Here is a 13,876-nt window from a genome sequence, read left to right on the forward strand (position 1 = left end):
AGTATATATTTTGTATAAAATTAAACAGCTGGGAGGGGGAGGAGCAGAAATTGTCTGCTCCATAGCCGGAGCTCGTGCCACCTTGATGGGAGGTATGGCTTTCCCAAGGTCATGCAGCCAGTGAAGGACAATATTAGAACTTGAACTTGAGCCCTTTGTTCTTTCATCCATAACCCAGAAGCCTCTTATACTTCGATCTGCTTCTGCTTCTGGTGTTTGGGCACATAAGCTACTGGAAAGATATATTTTTTAAAAAACTCAAGTATATATAAGTTGAGAAATATATCCTACTGTATTTTAAAATGACATATGGCTATTATCAACTTGGTTTTTTTTTTCTTCTGGGAACAACGAGGGTTTGTATTTATAAGGCAGAATCGTCAGCAAAAGTACTTCCCATGTATGACTGGAGCTGATCCCTGCCTTAGCCTCATTCAGTTTTTGACATATTTATTATTGTGATAATAAAAGTCAAGAAAGGCAGAAGCGTGGGACGCAGACACACCCAAATTAACTTCTAATGGAATCAACAAAAAGAAACCGACTTCCAGGCTAGTACAGTCATCAAATGTAGACTTTGCCCAGGAAAGTAAGCTCTGAAACTTTAATGCCCTTAGATGCCTCTAGGTTTTACTGACTAGGTCTTGCACCTCCGAAGTTCTTATGAGGAAAGAACCTTTGGAGTCTTTTTATAACATAAAATTGATAAGAAAATCATATTGACATAAAATAGTTTAATTATAAGTAGTATGTAATGCTCTTCAAGGGATATTGCTGCCCACATTTTGGAATTCCACTATAAATGGGAAAATGTGGCTAATTTTAAGCAATGTTAATTTTTGAAACATTGGAATTTAAGATATCAAGAAAAAATTCCTTGTTACAAAAAGTTACCTGTCCTTGAAATAAAAGTGTAGGCAAAGAAAACCAGATACAAACAAAAACATAAGGGCTTGGGCACAGAGAGAAGCATAAAAAATCAGATTCGAGGTACAGCCTAATCACAGACCAGGTTTCTGAACAGCAATTTACTTCCCTGTCACTAGATGGGGCTCACTAGTTGAGGTTATTTCCCTTCCAGATTTGCATTTCGCGTCAGACAACATAAAGAATTCAAGTGGGATTTGGGTTCAGCATTTTAAAAGATAAGTTATTGAAAGGTATTCAACAGGCATCCTAATAAGATTGACTTTTTCTGTTGACCACAATACTCTTATTGAGCAAAGCTAGCTTTATCCCAATTTAACATGAAATAGGTCACTATTAGAAAAGACAGCTTTATTGTGTTTGTATTTGGGATTAACGGATAAAATAAATAGTTCTTTTCTTCCCACAGGGGTTGATGAGCCAGCTTTATTCTAAATGACTGAAGACTTCTGTTCTTTTCAACAAACACAGTCCTCCAATTAGGAGCTGCAAATAAGATTATAGGCCCTGGATCAGTCTGAAAAGGCCCTTTTATGATTAGAAAGTTTGTGTGTGGGAAGTGGAAGCAGCAGTAAGTGCTCGCTGTGGCTTCGGTGACATGACGGGTTCCCAAATCCTCAGCTGAGGGCTCTAAGACAATAAAACCAGAGTGATCAAAAACAGTAAGTGTACTCCATTTCTTTCTCTCTTTCTTTCTTCCTTGAAAGCCTTCACATCTAAGCTGTAGAAACAAGTCAGTGGTTTTTAGTTTAGCTGGCATAGTTTGGAAATAGAGTGTCACTTATAGTTCAAAGATTGTTAGAATCAAAGTGAAAATAATTTCCATTAAGGGAGGAAATTAAAATGGCCTTGTCAATATAGGGCATTCTCTATTTTCACTTTGAACACTTTGATGATTCCACTCTAGGACCATCGTACATGATATTTTGTTAAATACTGTTGAATTTGACATATTAAGCTTCCTGTGGACACACAGTAGTAATTGTACTCCTCACACTCCAGATCAACCAGATGCAAACGGATATTTCCTGGATGAATAAATGCTCTCCCCACAATGCACTGAAGGACCCAGTCAGATGGGGCCCGAACAGCCTCCCAGAATAAGATGCAGCCATGTGAAGCGGAGGTGGGGGTGGGTTTGGGGGAACATAGCTTCCTCTGACCTAAGAGGGGACAGCAAGGCAGGCTAGGAGGAGAGAGTATGAGAGGAAAACAGCAGTTCCAGACACACTGACAGAACCACATCCAATCTTCATCTCAGCCTTTTCCACAAATATATTTTGGGTGCTTCACATATGCCCACCACTGCCCTGGCTGGTGTGGCTCAGTGGTTTGAGTGCCAGCCTGTAAACTGAAAGGTCGACAGTTCGATTCCCAGTCAGAGCACGTGCCCGGGTTGCAGGCCAGGTCCCCAGTTGGGTGCATGTGAGAGGCAGCCTATCAATGCATCTATTGCACATTGATGTTTCTCTCCCTCTCTTTCTCCCTCCCTTCCTCTCTCTAAAAATTAATAAATAAAATCTTTAAAACAAAAAAACAATATGCCCAACACTCTCCTGAAACTGAGGCTGCAGCAGCAGACAGGACATAGAGCCCTGCCATTAGGAACTGACATTCTAGCCACTTCTAAGCTGTGTGACCCTGTTGTATCATTCTTTGCTGCACTTTTCTCTCTATAATAGGTGTAACAATACCTACCTCTCAGGGCTAGTAGACTGGAAACAATATAGCTAGAGGTCCAGCAAAGTCATGGAGGCCTAGGAGGCACTCAATAAATAGTTCATGTATGAATGAATGCACCTGCCAAATCAGGGACTAACTCTCTATTCCTGGTTTCCTAAACTTTAAAACCCACTAAACAAAATTAAATGCGGATGCCATCTCCTGACGTTTTCATTTTGTGTTCACACACACACACACACACACACACACACACCCTGCCCTTCAGAATCACTGAATATTTCAGGAGTAAAATAGACCTTGCTGGGCTTTACTTTTTCTAGCTTAAATTATGAAAAAGAATGATTATTCAGAAATAAAACTTGGAAACAATATTGAATGTGCTCTTTCAAACTTCACTTCTTCTGCTCTGGCCCTACCCGATCTGGAAATCCAGACACAACACGGTAACTCTAGAAGTCGCCATGCCAAATGGGCCAAAGACGTGGCTCGCTGCTGGCCTGTGCCCGAGAGAACTGTCGTGCCCGGCGGAACCGTTTGCTTTATGTCGTGGCAAAGCATAATTTACATCAAGGGATAATGCTGGGGTTCTTCTAGCTGCACATTAAAGTCACTTTGAGGCGCTTTATAAACACTTAATGCCTGTGATGTCTTGGCTATGACACCACGAACACAGGGAACAAAAGCACAATAAACAATAAAACTAAATTCTTCATGAAACTAAAATTCTTCCATACGGAAAAGGAAACAACAAAATGAAAAGGAAACCTACAGAATAGAGGAAATTACTTGCAAACCAAATATCCAGTTAGAGGTTAATATCCAAAATATGTAAAAAAAAGTCCTACAACCTCCGCAAAAACCCAAGTAATTCACAAAAGACTTAAATAGACATTTCTCCAAAAAGGACATATGAACGGCCAACAGGTACATGAAAAGGTGCTCAACATCACTCATCATCAGGCAAATGCAAATCAAAACCACAATGAGATACCGCGTCACCCACTCATCTGTTAGAATGGCTCTTATAAAAAAGCAAAAAGGAAAACCAGAAGATAGTAAGTGTTGGTAATGATGTACAGAAATTAAAACCTTGTGCACTGTTGGTGGGAATGTAAAATGGTGCAGCCACTATGGGAAACAGTATGGAGTTTCCTCCAAAAAATCAAAAATAAAACTACTATATGATTCAACAATCTTACTTCTGGCTGCTTATCCAAAAGAAATCAGGATATTAAAGAAATACTTGCCCTCCAATGTTCACTGCAGCAATGTTCACAATGGCTAAGATGGAAAGAATTTTTCATTAATGGATGAGTGCACACAGAAAATAAGGTATATACCTACAATGGAATGTCATTGAGCCTTCGAAAAGATCTTACACTACAACATAGACGAAACTTGAGGATACTGTGCTAAGTAAAATAAGCCAGTCATAGGACAAATACTACATGGTTCCACTCAGGTGAGGTGTCTGACGAAGTCAACCTGATAGAAGCTGAAAGTCTGGTGGTCACCAGGGATGATGAGGAGAGAGAAATGGGGGGTTGCGGCTCAATGAATATAGAGTTTCAACGCAAGATGGAAAAGTTCAGAGGACTGCTGTACAGCAGTGTGCATATAGGTAACAATAATGTACGGCACACTTAAAACTCTAAGAGGGTAGATTCAGCTTGTGTATTTTTATCTTAAAAAACTCCCAAACAAACAAAAACAATGCCCAGCCCTATTCTAACCAATTAAATCAGAATCCCTGGGTTTTGATGATACTGTTTTTTTCTCCTTCTGTGCACATTAGAGAGTTACATGCTACAGGGAAGTCTTCATAAAGCTACATTATCTTATTTTTCCAAGTCTTCATGCCCTCGCCCATATTTGTTTCCTAGTAACTATAGTACTTAATGATACCTACTTTGATCAATGGCACCATCATCCTTTAAGTTACCTGACCTGGAAACTTGGGTGTCATCTCAAACCCACCCTCCCACATCCAGTCATAAAGACTTAATTCTACATCTTAAAGATCTATCCATCCAAACACATACACACAACTATCACAATTTTAGAACGCTTTTTGTCTTTTCTAAAATGAAATTCTAATTACATTGCTCTCATCTTTAAAACATTTCAACCAATAGCCTTAGCCTTGAGAATAACGTTTAAACCAAAGCCAATATGCCCCTTTAGCCTACTCTACCCACTAACATAGTGTATTTTAGATCCCTATAATTAACATTTCTTTCTGAGTACTAATCAAATTGGGGTTTGAGTTTAGCATGGCCCTTGCTCTTCTGAATGGAGCAGTGTGTCTGGAAGTGGCAGGGTGAGTTACCCCAGATCTCACTGGCCTGCGCCTCCAGCCTCATCTTCACACTCAAACAGTGCCCCGTCGTTCCCAACCTGCTCTCAGCGCCTCGAGTGTGCCATCTCTCTCTGGCCTTTGAACGCGTGCACGGGTTGTCCACACCCTCTGGAACACCTGCCTCCCTGCCCTAACTCCTCTTCAGACTTCAGTTATCAGCTAACATATTACATCAGCTCAGGGATAGGGAGAGGGCGCTCGTGACATTGGACACTGTCATAAACATGGCAGGCGGTGCCCAAGGGCTTTTGAGCCTGTGCACTTTCACTTCCAAGGCTGGTATTTGAAGCCAGTCTGGCTAGCTTAACAGAGTTTATAAGGACCCACTCATTCCTTCATTTTCACAGGTTACCCCCAAAGGGAAGGCTGTAGAGGAAATGGCACAAAGCCATGGAATTTTAATGACAATTTAGAATTACAAATGTGAATAAGCCAAAGTTTGCAAAATTTGCAAAACTGAGAAATCACTATGAATTTTGCAAGGATGCCAGAAGTGGTTGTGATTGGGTCCACACAAACATGTACATGAGTTATATAAATACAGAACGCTTTTCTCTCCCATCCCCAACCACTAAAACCAAAGCCAAAATGCTCTTTTTGCCCACTTCCCACTGAAATGGAAAGGGGAGGGGTCAAATGAGAAGAGGTAAGCTTTATGTAGCAGATTTTATTTCCCTATAATTAATATTTCTTTCTGAGTACTAATCAAAGTGGGGTTTTGAGTGGATCTTGCTAGTCTAAATGTTGCGATTGATTGGGATATGGCTATTGATTTGCTTTTGAGACTATTATCCATTTGACAACCAGGGAAAACGGTCTTTGGATCTGACCTGCCAGATTTGATTCTCAAGAAATAATGAACATCCATTAGAGGGTCCATATATATTAATGAGCAAGAGGGTGTTGAATCGCATACTCTGTAATTATATTCCACAATTGCTTCCACATTTAAAACAAATTCTAATATTATTTGCGTGCATCACTGAAAACCAATTATTTATACATGATGCAATTTTGACTCATAAAAAAAGGAACACTTGTTTTATACTTTTTGAGGAGGGATAAATGCAATGAATAGAATATAATGGGTCCTCTGAAATTATCAGTTACCAAAAATATTTCTTTTTAATCCAACAAGGCCTGTTAAATAGGAATGTTTGCATTGTTTCATTTGTTTACTTGCTTGTAGTCTTATTCTTATTAAAATGTACAAGTCCAATGGTTTGACTATGACATCAAAATTGTGTCCAAATAATTAAAGAAATATTTGCCCATTGGTAATTAAAGTTTCTGGGCCAAAAAGAATGTAAAAGATTATATAAGAGATAATAATAAATAACATTATCTTCTATTGACTAACTGTCCCCTTGGTTCTTTGGGAAAAGGAATGGTATGAACTCTTCTCCATTTCTACACAAGTAAAACTTGGAGGGAATGGTTAGTTGTACTTAGTGAACACCAGTTACATGCCAGACACCATCCCAGGAATTGAGAACACAATGACAAATTTAAAAGAAGAAAAAAGAAAAACCTCTGTCAAGAAACTTATATTTCAGAGGGCTGCATTTTAAAATATCACATATAGGAAGTTTTCTACTACAAATGTGCTCTTCATCAACACTGAAGCCAAGGCACTCTGAGCTCTTGCATTAAGTGTAGGAAGGATCATGAATATTTCAGAGGTTACAAAAATGTACAAGTTTTGGAACTTCTATGGGAAGATTAAATTTGCTGACTTAGATGGAGGAAGCCAAGCTTGCTCACTTCTTCTGCACTCCCTTCACACCTGAAAGACCGTGGGTTACGTGCGCTGGCTCTGGAGTTAAGCTGTAAGTAATCTTTGGTGTTTATAGCTTATGACTTTATAGCTTAAGCAAATGATGTAACAACCCCTTGCCTCAGTTTACACTCCTGTAACTTGGAAGTAATACGTGACTTCACCCTATAGGACTGTGATGAAGATTAAGTGAATTAATGCTTATAATAGGGCCAAGCCCATGAAAGGGCTTAATAAATGCCAGCTATTACTGTCAGGATCTCATTCATGTCTCTCTCGATCCAAATCCCCCTCTGTCTTTAGAATTCTGCTCTCAACTCATTGCCAATGGGTCATTTTAAGATTAACGCAAGACATTTCCTGGGTTTGACTTGACAAGGAGAGGAAGTAGGAGACAAAACTCTCCTCACTGTCTGCCATCAGGTTTCAAATTACCTCATTAGCTCCTCTTTTTTTTTTCCCCCCATACTGCAGGCTTTTGGAGCTTTCAAGAATTCCATCTTAAAATGCAGATTCCCCTGGGAGAGGCCTCTTCCCATCTCAAGGAGAACAGAGGTGGCAAGTGTGTGGCTCTGTGCTGAGAGGAAGCAAGTGCTTCACAGCTGCATTTGTAAACATTGCATTTGGAAGGAAAAAATTCCTGGCCCAATGCCGCCTTTTCCCCTGATGCCCTGAGAACTGTTGCAGGTCCTTCCCTAAAGCTACATCTGTGAGAGGCAGAACTGGCAGGAACAATTCTCAATGCACAAGTGACTGGGAGGCAAGGCAGATGGAGCGTTCAGGGGAGTGGAGCTGGGAGCAGCCAACCCCTCCCTCTACTGACAGGAACTTCAAGGAAGCCCATTGTGAAGCCTAAGGTGTAGACAGGCCATGCATGTTCTTCACTCTCTCTTAGGTGGTTAAGGTGAGGAGTATGCAGCACATTGAAATGAACACAGAATCGGTGGTACATCTTTTCCACTCCTAATCCCATAAGCACATTGCTGTGGTGGGTAAATTGCCATCTACGGAAGAAGAGATGAAATGGAGAAGGTGATGTTCTGACTAGACCAGCGAGCGCAGTCCAGCAGAAATAGAGTGAAGCACAAATGTGAACGTGCAACTTTAAACTTTCCAGTAATCACATCTAAGAAAAGGTGAAAGGAAGAGGAGAAATGAATGGTAATAATGTTTTTTTTTATTTAACCCAATATCCAGAACATTATTTCACTGAGTAATCAATATAAAATTATTAATAAGATATTTTACCTGCTTTTTTCATACTAAGTCTTTGAAGGCCAGTGTGTATTTTATATCTACAGCACATTGCAAATGGACTAGCCACATTTCAAGGGCTCAGTAGCCACATGCACCACGTGGCTACCGTTTTGGACAAAACAAGACTAGACCTTCTATGAAAGTAAGATAAAGCAGAAAACTGCCAGATGGCCAGACCATGAAATGCCTTCCATCTGAGTGGCTGGGACCTTCTGAGACTCATCTTTACAAGTTGTAGGCTTTTCAGCCCCAAACTACAAACTCACTTGCTCTCTTTTCTGGCAGCAGGAGGCTGCAGCCATTCTATCCCCAGCTCCTGTTCCTCAGCTTCACCTGGGAAGTATATTCCTGGTTGACTTCTCATTTCCAAAGTTCCCGAGGAGTTCAGTGTTAAGACCCTCTGGGTAGTCACAGATACTTTGAATTATTTGACACTCTAATTCTTTCTGACAAACAGGCTGGGTAAGGGTCAGGGGCTAAAAAAAATCCCAGATCAACTTTGGGACAAGGCAGCAAAAGCAGAGAATGGATTACTCCATTAATCCCTTGCTATGGAAGGGGTGGGGAGTGAATGAGGCCTTCACCCAGCCTCCCATGATTTCCTTCCCTTCCAAACCTTCCTGCTCAGTCCTTGGGAATCTGCAATCCATGACAGAACTTTCCTCCATCATCCTCCTAATCACAGAAGTGTCCCTCTGAGGCTGTCTCCTAAGGATTTACCAATCTCCCATACACACCTCAGGAGATCTTACTGGTCCCTATCAGTTAAAGGTCCCTATATTTAGGAAACCTTTTACCCACACCTAGAACCGTTGTACAGAAGATACGTGTATGTCCTTTTAACTCCCTGCAGTTTTCTCTCATTCGTGGTACTTCTATTTTGTAACTGTTATGGATCTGGTTGATTATAAGATTAACATCTATTCTCCTATATGTTTCATGTCAGCAGAAATGGATCTGTTTTGCCACTTTTAATGGAGAAAATTGGAGTGTTAGCACGTCCAGCAACCCAGCAACCCTATGGGGTCATTAAGAAATTTCTATTGCTCCCACCTTAGAAAAAGTCAGTCTCAGCCCTCAGCCAGATCTTCATTCACTGTTTCGCTTCTCCTTGTTTTGTCTTTAAACGTAGACAATTCATCTCTGGCTCCTGTTTACAAAACCTTCCTGAAGGTGTTCCCCCCCGCCCAAGTCTACAGAGCCCTCTTTGCACTGCATTCTTTCGTCCTCATCCTGGGCCTCCCACCACTAAACGCCTGCCTGTCTCTTCACTGGATATTTCAGAGACTGTTAGAACTTTCCCTCCAGCCTATGGATAAACTGAGAACTCTCCTGTTTCCATTGCTATATCCTTGAAGGAAAGGAAGCCTTGCCCCGAAGACCTTATCTTTTATTGGGAACAACGACCACTACACAATCACATGAAAATGCTGAAGGTAAAATATTTCCCAATCAAAAGGACAGATCATAAAGGAGCTGGATGTCAAGGCAACTGCAAGCTCACATATTTCATAAGTCAGCCCGGGGTTCATTTTCTATTCTTTCTGCCCTTAGCTGTGACTTGTTTCAAGACCCTGCCAAATGAATAAAGAATTTAGAAAGCTTCATTCAGGCTTTCTATTTTCCACAGATGACAATAAACAAAATGTCCTCCAGAGACATTTTGGTGGATGGAATATTATTGTGAGAGAGTGATTCAGTCTATTGCCAGGAAGGAGGTCTTGTTTGGAAAGACTTAGAGCCTGACACGGTGGTTTTAGATGGTCCCTCTGGCTTCAGCAAGCATCCTGAGTCACTGGAAATAATTCTCTCAGCAGCGTGAGGGGTCTCTGATTGCACGCAGGCCCAGGTCGGCGAGTGCCAGCACCAGGGAGGATGAAACCTATTGTTTTCTAGGCTAGGACATGTGCTGGAGTGTGTTATGATGAGCAGGGCCTGTTCTTGGAGAGAAGAGCTGAAACTTCTTCTTTGGGTTTGCAGACAGACCAAACCAAACAAACAAAAAACCTTCCACAAAACAGCCAATCTTATAGAGCATTTTTACATAAGTCTTCTAAAAAAGGGTCAGAACACTTTGGCCATTGCACACATGGGGAAACTGAGTCTAAAATCTGCTGGGAGACTAAAAGTAGCCAAGTCAGAACTTGAATCCATATTTCCTTACTTCATCCACTATTCCTCTCCCTCAATTTTATTTTTCAATTTAAGGCCACAGTTTATTATCTCAGAATGACTATTTGTAGAGGATTGATTATACAAACACAGAGTGCTACATTTTTATCACCTTTGACAAGTGACTTGAAAATTATCTTAACCTACTAATATGCTTCAGGAAGTTGGCTGAAAGGTATAGCAATCATGTGTATTTTTTTTTCAGAATACAATATTGTTTTTAGAAAGGCAGAGACAATGACATAGAAGAGGAAAATATAATTACTTGTAACCAGGGGATCTCTTATTGACTAGATATTTTTTTCCAGCAAGTTGTCCTAAAAAGCAAGCATCAGAGGAGAAAAAGAGAATGTGTACAAAGAAAACACCCTCTCTCGTGTAGCTGAAAAGAACAGCATTATAAGAAAGAACTGAATGTGTACACGCGCGCGCACACACGCACACACCTTTTCTTCTTTTCCTCCAGGTCTTAATAAAAACCCCAAATAGCTTCTGCAAACAGTAGACTATTCCAGGGAGAAAACAGATGCCCAGAGCTCTCTGACTTGATCAATCAAACCCTGGACCTAAGTGCACAATTGAGCCATTTTCTTTTTATTACAACAGTTCATAAAATAGGGGAATAAAAAAGAACAAAACCTATTTGTGATTCTAGCAGCCCAACATAACTGTTTCCATGTTTGCAAATTCCCTTCCAGCTTCTCTTAATTTGCATATTTTCCTAAAGTCTCTGAGATGTGGTTATTTTCTTTGAATTCTATCAAACATTTCAGAAGGGAAGTTTGTTTAAATATCATCATGCTCTTGGTTCTGTGATGGTCATTTTATATTTACTTTGGTAGTTTTTTGGAAGTTTATCTCCTGGGCATAAGTTTTTGCTTCACAAGTTACAGAGAACCTATTAATATTGTCCTCGGGTTCCACATACAACCCAGTATTTGGTCAAAATGCAAATTGATGTTACAACATATATTTCATAGTAATTTCCTTCTCTCACTCACAAATTACTTTAACAAATAAGGGCCATCATTTGTATTAACTAATTAAAATTTATTATCATGACTTCAGGGCAAAGGATTACCCAGGTGACATTAATAGATGCAGGGTGGTATGTGACTGACGGTGTGAACGCTGGATCGTGGTAGCTGGTGTCTGAAAAATGCCAGGGTTCAAGTGATTAAATTCCACTGCAGAATTGGTCATTTTAACAAAGTAACTTAACGTACAGGGTCTGATTTGCATAATCACTCAGCCTTTCTCAGGTAGTGATACTGAGAGATTAAGGGACCTACCCTGCATTCCCATTTATCAGGTTTCAGAGCTGAATGTGATACTTTGATCTCAAGGTGGATTTTTTACAAAAATATTTGTCAATTGGATTTTTAACCACCTAAAATATCTCTGTATTCTATAGGAGTTTCCCACCAGAGTAACAGTCATGGACAGGAAGAAAGAAGATATTTGAATTTGTCCTTGAAAAAAGGGGGGAAAAATGATAGAAACCCTAATTGAAAATACAACGAAAATCCTATTCAGCTCTTGCTGGCCAACTAAATTCTCTATTATCAATATGCAGGTCACATCTGGGATTTTTCTTGAAAAATCAAGAGAGAATTACTTTTCTAATGACTTTCAACATAACCTTTCTCAATAAATAGCAGAGAAGACAGATGATAAGTCATACATTCTAAACGTGTTTGGAAGGCAGACTAATTTTCACAACTGAAAACTTTAGAAAGACTCAATATATGGTTTTAGTCCTGTAACTTAAAAAGAAAGTATTGGAAACTTTTTTTTAAAAGATTTTATTTCTTTATTTTCAGAGAGAGAGGAAAGGAGGGAGAAAAAGAGGGAGAGAAACATCAATGTGTGAGAGAAACATCAGTCGGTTGCCCCTCACATGCCCCAACCAGGGACCTGGCCTGCAACCCAAGTATGTGTCCTGACTAGGAATTGAACCAGAGACCTCTCAGTTCACAGGCTGGCACTCAATCCACTGAGCCACACCAGCTACGGTAGTATTGGAAACTTTTAATGGTTTGTTATGGTTTTCACTTTTCTAAGGAATCTGCATATGTTATTTTAGCTGCTGCTTTAATCTTTTATGATTATCTTTTAGGTCATGCTCCTTTGACCATCTTCAATTCTTGAAACTTTTATTTCATATGGCAAGTTCATATTTCATAGCAACCTCATCTACCCACCCATCTGTCCCTGGTTCCACCTAGTCTTCTATCTACCAACTCACGCATCCTTCATGCATAGTCCTTCCAGGGCTGTAGACACAATGTAAGACACAGACCTTGGCCTCAAGACACTTAGAATCCACACTCAAGTAAAATTTATGTGCCAGAAACTACATATTTCTGTAGAGTCAGACTATCCCAGGATAAGTCACTCGCTATATGTAAATTGAGAGATATATAATTTAAGTGAATTTAGAAATTAAAGAGGAAAAAAAGGACTAGGTTATGGAAAAGGGAGTGGAGAAGAATTGCAGAAACTAACTGATCTGAAGAAAACATACTGAATTGCTCATTTACCGTTGTAGAACCGTCACTGAAACAGAAATTCTTGATTAGGAGTTAATAATGATTACATCCTGGCTCTGGTTGGCCTGAGATTGCATCCATTTCTAATGTTTAGGTTTCTGAGTTCTACTGGAGAAGAGCTTCAGAGCCTGGAGAATATAAGGAGGATGAAGGGGTGGGATAGGGGGATATCCCATCCAGAATTTCTCATTTATGATCCATGTGTGAAATATTTTAACTTGGAAGTTGTATGTGTCTTCTATAGAGGTGTTTGAATTTCCAGTGACCATCTTGTGCAGGTGAACGAAAAACAAAAGGCATGAGAAGAACCTGGATTGTATCTACTCTGGGCCAAACCCAGTAGACCCCAGGAAACCGAGCTTAAAGGCAAAAACATTGTGAAGGCGCCCTGAGGGCACTGACATAGACTTGAGGCTTTCCTTGGACTTTTAGTTTTCAGTTACTTGTTTTTGTTTTTTTGAATGAGAATAGGTATTTGTAAGAAACTACCTAAGGGTATTATAAACAGATACTTCTGTTTTTGTTTCATGCTGGGAAGAAATAACAGTGTCAGGATGGGGCCAGGGAAATATGAGACACTGCTTGAAATTCAAGATGACCATGGCAATTTTGTTTTCCTCCAAGTAATTTCTGAAATTCTTTTGTAAAGCTGGAGCAAAGGACTTTGGCTGCCTGTGTGAATTATTCGAAGGGGCCATCACAGGAGGCGGTTTTTCTAAGCAGTTACATGGAGGACGAGTCTGACTCTGCGCTACATGTCACCACAGCGTTCCCGACTTGGTGGTTTCGTGAACGAGGTGTGTGGTAACGCAGAAATGGTAAAGTGCAACCCAAGGGGCCATGTCAGAGTCAGAGGGTTGTGCTTCACCACCTTGAGTGCCTTCTTTTTTCTTTTCTTTTATTGTTGTTCAAGTACAGTTGTTTCCATTTTCCCACCACCACTCTCCCCCACCCTCAATCCTTCCCTGCTTTGGCTTTGTCCCTGGGTCCTTTATACGTGTTCCTTGATGACCCTTCCCTTTCTTTCCCCCAGTATCCCCTCCCCTCTCCCCCCTGGTTACTGTCAGTTTGTTCTTTATTTCAATGTCTCTGGTTATATTTTGCTTTCTTTTTTCTCTCTGTCCTCTTTGTCTATGTCTGGGCTTTTGC

The 13,876-nt window shown here is 40.2% G+C and overlaps 1 long non-coding RNA gene across 1 annotated transcript; it reads left to right on the forward strand.

Annotated features, from left to right (window-relative positions):
- The first annotated feature begins 1,343 nt into the window (after positions 1-1,343).
- On the forward strand, positions 1,344-13,518 carry LOC123478013 (uncharacterized). The gene is made up of 5 exons (XR_006653108.2): positions 1,344-1,589; positions 6,650-6,798; positions 7,221-7,907; positions 11,999-12,190; positions 13,377-13,518. It is a non-coding gene; the product is annotated as an uncharacterized lncRNA (long non-coding RNA).
- The last annotated feature ends 358 nt before the right edge of the window (positions 13,519-13,876 follow it).

This window comes from Desmodus rotundus, chromosome 4 (assembly GCF_022682495.2).
Source record: "Desmodus rotundus isolate HL8 chromosome 4, HLdesRot8A.1, whole genome shotgun sequence".
Lineage (NCBI taxonomy): Eukaryota > Metazoa > Chordata > Mammalia > Chiroptera > Phyllostomidae > Desmodus > Desmodus rotundus.